General features: G+C 41.4%; 1 protein-coding gene across 8 annotated transcripts in view; it reads left to right on the plus strand.

Annotated features, from left to right (window-relative positions):
* Positions 1 to 5707, plus strand: part of RGS17 (regulator of G protein signaling 17) — a 105746-nt gene that overhangs the window by 88834 nt on the left and 11205 nt on the right. The window lies entirely within an intron of this gene.

Genomic DNA, 5707 nt, shown 5'->3' on the forward strand with positions numbered 1-5707 from the left:
TTTGATAGTGCTGCAGAACGCCTGATAACCTGACTGTGGTGCAAATAACTCAGATTAAACACAGTTTCTGCTGCTTGTCATTTTCTGGTGTAAAATGTGTTTTCCAGAAAGAAAGAAAAATACACCTGTATTGCAAGACTTACTGCTGTGTGCAATAAATGTAAAAAAACCCACTGAAATGTAGGAAGACTTCATATTCATGCAATTCAAATTCTCTGCAGAGAAAACGAAATTCTTCTGCCAGTGTTTGTTCAGTGTTAGGGTTTTTTTCTGTTAAAAAAGTATCTCTGTGTAATTTATTTTAGTTTTATTGGGCAAGGTGTGGGTCAAAGAATTCTGTGAAATCCTGAAGCTCCCTCGCCCCCTATTGGAATGCTTAGTCTTCCATTCCTTTCAGAGATTCAGCAAGAATGCCCCACTATTCTAACCCTGCCTCTGCATGTCCTTAACTGGCATGTCTAGAAACTTGCCTTCTTCTTTTAATTCAAAGGAGAATTTGGGGAAGATTCACAATTTGAGTTTTGTGTGTGTGTTTCCAAACCATAACCACAGTTTGAGGTAGGAATCCTGTTGAGGAAAACCAAGTGGTTCAATTCAGCACCTCCTCATGTAAAGCAGTTTCCATAACAGAAATCTCTGTTTGCCTACCAGGACCACATGTGGAACAGATATGCTGGAAGAATATTACACTAACCCTCACCCAACAGGATCCTAGCTTAGATGATCAGGATGAAGCCACAACAAGATTTGGTTTCATGCTCTTTCCCTCCTCTCTCCATTTATATCACACAACGAGAAGAAATGCTTTCCCTTTCACTTTAAAGCCAACTCCAGTTCCGTGTTAGCAAATCTGGATTGTTCTAGCTAAAGCTAAATCAAATGTATGATTTCAGATACTGATTCATTAAATAATCAAATCTGAATATATACTGGTAAGTGGGTAGCCAATTCCCCCTGAAATTTCTGGAGCTCTGTTGTTATTGTTGTTGTTTAGTCATTAAGTCATGTCCGACTCTTCGTGACCCCAGGGACCAGAGCACACCACTGCCTCCCAGAGTTGGGTCTAATTCATGTTGGTAGCTTCAATGACACTGTCCAACCATCTTGTCCTCTGTCATCCCCTTCTCCTCTTGACTTCACACTTTCCCAACATCAGTCTTTTCCAGGGAGACTTCTCATGAGATGGCCAAAGTATTGGAGCCTCAGCTTCAGGATTTGTCCTTCCAGTGAGTACTCAGGGTCGATTTTCTTCAGAATTTATAGGTTTGTTCTCTTTGCAGTCCAGGGGACTCTCAAGAGTCTCCTCCAGCACCACAATTCAAAAGCATCAATTCTTCAGCAGTCAACCTTCTTTATAGTCCAGCTCTCACTTCCATACATCGCTACTAGAAAAACCATAGCTTTGACTATGCGGACCTTTGTTGACAAGGTGATGACTCTGCTTTTTCAGATGCTATCTAGGTTTGTCATCACTTTCCTCCCAAAAAGCAGGTGTCTTTTAATTTTGTGGCTGCTTTCACCATCTGCATTGATCATGGAGCCCAGGAAAGTAAAATCTGTCACTGCCTCCATTTCTTCCCCTTCTGTTTGCCAGGAGGTGATGGGACCAGTGGCTGTGATCTTAGTTTTTTTTATGTTGAGCTTCAGACCATTTTTACACTCTCCTCTTTCACCCTCATTAAGAGGTTCTTTAATTCCTCCTCACTTTCTGCCATCAGAATGGTATCATCTGCATATCTGAGGTTGTTGATATTTCTTCCGACAATCTTTATTCTGCCTTGGGATTCCTCCAGTCCAGCCTTTTGCACGATGTATTCTGCATATAAGTTAAATAAGCAGGGGGACAATATATGGCCTTGTCGTACTCCATTCCCAAATTTTGTACGAATCAGTTGTTCCATATCCAGTTCTAACTGTTGCTTCCTGTCCCACATATAGATTTCTCAGGAGATAGATATGGGCTACGGCATAACCCATAGCTTCTCTGAATTATTCAAGACCCTTCATCTCAACAAGGCAGCAATCCATAAAGGGGTTCTGGAGCTAGAGGGTTTATTTAATGCAGGCATGAGATTACAAATGGGAAAACTCACTCTTCTGAACTACATACTGTATGCCCAGCTGGCCTGGCCATTTGGAAAAGTAATGTTTCCTGTTGCTGTATAAGACCCTTGCAGGCCTCTTTGTCGTTACCTAAACCATTAATTTAGATGGCTGTCTAAATAATGTCTGTCAGTTGCCTCATTCACAAACAAAGCTTTGGAAGGTCATATTTTTAGCTACACCTCCCAGAATTTTGCAGTCAGCATATCCGGTGGTCATGGTGGATGTGTTATTTTAAAGAGTATCTTTTCCAAGTTCTGGGATTCACACAACCAGCCAGATACAGCAATAATTTAGAAAACACCCTCACACATTCCATGAGTAAAATCATTTTCCTCCATCCATAGATAATGTCAACCATTCTTAGGCAGAGAATTGCCTTTTTGATTTCATCTACCAAAACACTGATATCCTTGCATTCTCTCTTCATGCTAGTTCATTGGCATAATCCTATCATATTTAAGAATACTGATTTCATGATCTTCCTGCATAATACAAATTTTCATTATAAAGGATTTTAGAATTCAATTTTTGCTTTCCCATTTTTCACCTCCACTTTTTCTTATGTTGGGACTTCAGAAAAATGCCATCTTGTGGACAAAGGTATGTTTCTCCAACACAACATCCTGTGGTTTCAAAGAGTTGCTACCAATTATCTGTGGCCAAAGAAGACCCGGCTTTCTGGTCTATATACATAATCCATTCGGCAGCTATTTTGTTCATATAAATAGCTTATAATACACTTTGTTCTTTAGAGAATTCTTGCACATGCCGATCTCTATCTGATCCACGCCCTCATTGGAAAGGGATGAATTTTTTATTGGAGAGGGATGTACGCGCAGGATATTTTCCCAGAAGACCCAGCATCTGCTGCAAGAGCATAAGAGGAGCCATTCTGGGTGACACCACAAGACTTTCTAGTCCAGTAACCTCTTTCCACTTAGAGGTCCAATAGATGCATACAGGAAGGGAGAAACAAACCATGAAGGCAAAAATTCCCTCCTGCTTTTATTTTATTATTAATAACTAATTTTTGAGAGCCATTATATTGTAGTGGATAAAGTATTAAACTAGAATTCATTAGAGCTGGGTTAAAAATCTCTGCTTAGGCATGAAAACTCATGGAGGAATGGCAATGTTAAACCATTCGTTGAACATCTTACAAATCTTGAACATGTTGTTTAGTAGGGCTGCCAGAAATCAGAAACAACTTGAGAACATACGGTAATTACTATTCACAGGCATACTTCATTCTTTGGATAGTGGCCATATCCAGTAGCCCCTGGTAGGGTAATCTTATGCTCTGTAAGTAAATCTAATCCTACTATAAAGTGATCTCTATTCAAGAAAATTGGAGACATTAAAGGAACCTTTTGTACAAAGATGGGCATGATAAAGGATAAAAATGGTGGGGATCTCACAGAAGCAGAAGACATCAAGAAGCGGGGGGAAGAATACACAGATAAATTATACCAGAAAGATCTGGATGTTCCGGACAACCCAGATAGTGTAGTTGCTGACCTTGAGCCAGACATCCTGGAGAGTGAAGTCAAGTAGGCCTTAGAAAGCATGGCTAACAACAAGGCCAGTGGAGGTGAGGGCATTCCAGTTGAACTATTTAAAATCTTGAAAGATGACACTGTTAAGGTGCTACATTCAATATGCCAGCAAGTTTGGAAAACTCAGCAGTGGCCAGAGGATTGGAAAAGATCAGTCTACTTCCCAAACTCAAAGAAGGGTAGTGCCAAAGAATGCTCCAACTACTTTACAATTGCACTCATTTCTCATGCTAACAAGGTTATGCTCCAAATCCTCCAAGGTAGGCTTCAGCAGTTTGTGGACCGAGACCTCCCAGAAGTACAAGCTGGATTTCGAAGGGGCAGAGGAACTAGAGAGCAGATTGCTAACATGAGCTGGATCATGGAGAAAGCCAGAGAGTTCCAGAAAAGCATCTACATCTGCTTCATTGACTATGCAAAAGCCTTTGACTGTGTGGACCACAGCAAACTATGGCAAGTCCTTAAAGAAATGGGAGTGCCTGACCACCTTATCTATCTCCTGAGAAACCTATATGTGGGAGAGGAAGCAACAGTTAGAACTGGATATGGAACAACATTGGTTCAAAATTGGGAAAGGAGTATGACAAGGCTGTATATTGTCTCCCTGCTTATTTAACTTATATGCATAATACATCACGTGAAACGCTGGACTGGAGGAATCCCAAGCTGGAAATAAGATTGACGGAAGAAATATTAACAACCTCAGATATGTAGATGATACCACTCTGATGGCAGAAAGTAAGGAGGAATTAAAGAACCTCTTAATGGGGGTGAAATAGGAAAGCACAAAAATGGTCTGAAGCTAAAGATTAAAAAAACTAAGATCATGGCCACTGGTTCCATCAACTCCTGGAAGAAGGGGAAGATACGGAGGCAGTGACAGATTTTACTTTCCTGGGCTCCGTGATCAATGCAGATGGTGAAAGCAGCCACAAAAGTAAAAGACGCCTGCTTCTTGGGAGGAAAGTGATGACAAAACTAGATAGCATCTTAAAAAGCAGAGACATCACCTTGCCAACAAAGGTCCGGATAGCCATAGCTATGGTTTTTACAGTAGTGATGTAAGGAAGCGAGAGCTGGACCATAAAGAAGGCTTACAGCTGAAGAATTGATGCTTTTGAATTGTGGTGCTGGAGGAGACTCTTGAGAGTCCCCTGGACTGCAAGGAGAACAAACCTATCCATTCTAAAGGAAATCAAACCTGAGTGCCCACTGGAAGGACAAATCCTGAAGCTGAGGCTCCAAAACCTTGGCCATCTCATGAGAATAGAAGACTCCCTGGAAAAGTCCCTGATGTTGGGAAAGTTTGAAGTCAAGCAGAGAAGGGGACGACAGAGGATGGTTGGACAGTGTCATTGAAGCGACCAACATGAATTTGACCCAACTCCGGGAGGCAGTGGAAGACAGGAAGGCCTGACATGGTCTGGTGCATGTGGTCATGAAGAATCAGACACGACGTAACGACTAAACAACAAAAACTCATACTTTACATATGATTTGAGCATTTTATGCACTTTACTGCATTAAATAACATTTGACCTTTCTTAAATCTCCTTCCACCTCCTCTGTTTCATTTGTTTGCTCTGGATATAAGAAAAAAGGGAGAAAAAAATTCAACTTTCTTTTCCCCTGAAGAGCATCCTCCACATGCGTTCTAGCTGTACTGTTCGCTTGAGGTCATTCCATTGTAGTTATGGCAGTGCTTGGTTAAGTAATATATTTGCATTCTAATGGGAAGCAGATTAATTTTCCCTAACATCAAAGGCCACAATGGATCCTGTACGTAGTCCAGCTCCCACTCTCTTGCTCCTTCTGCTTAATATTTCCCATTCATTTGACTGCTTTTCCTATTTTAGCACACACATTGCCGTGAGACTACTGACCACAATTCCATTTCTTTCCCATAAGGGGAAATGTAGTAGAAAAAGGCTCACTATTACACGAGTCATCACTGGGGCAGGACTGCTCCTTTTCTGCCCACCCCTTCCCCACCCCCCCTGTTTGCCGCCCCCTCACTCTCCCCCTGTTGTATCTTCCCGGGTTTG

Source organism: Pogona vitticeps, chromosome 1 (genome assembly GCF_051106095.1).
Source record: "Pogona vitticeps strain Pit_001003342236 chromosome 1, PviZW2.1, whole genome shotgun sequence".
NCBI lineage: Eukaryota > Metazoa > Chordata > Lepidosauria > Squamata > Agamidae > Pogona > Pogona vitticeps.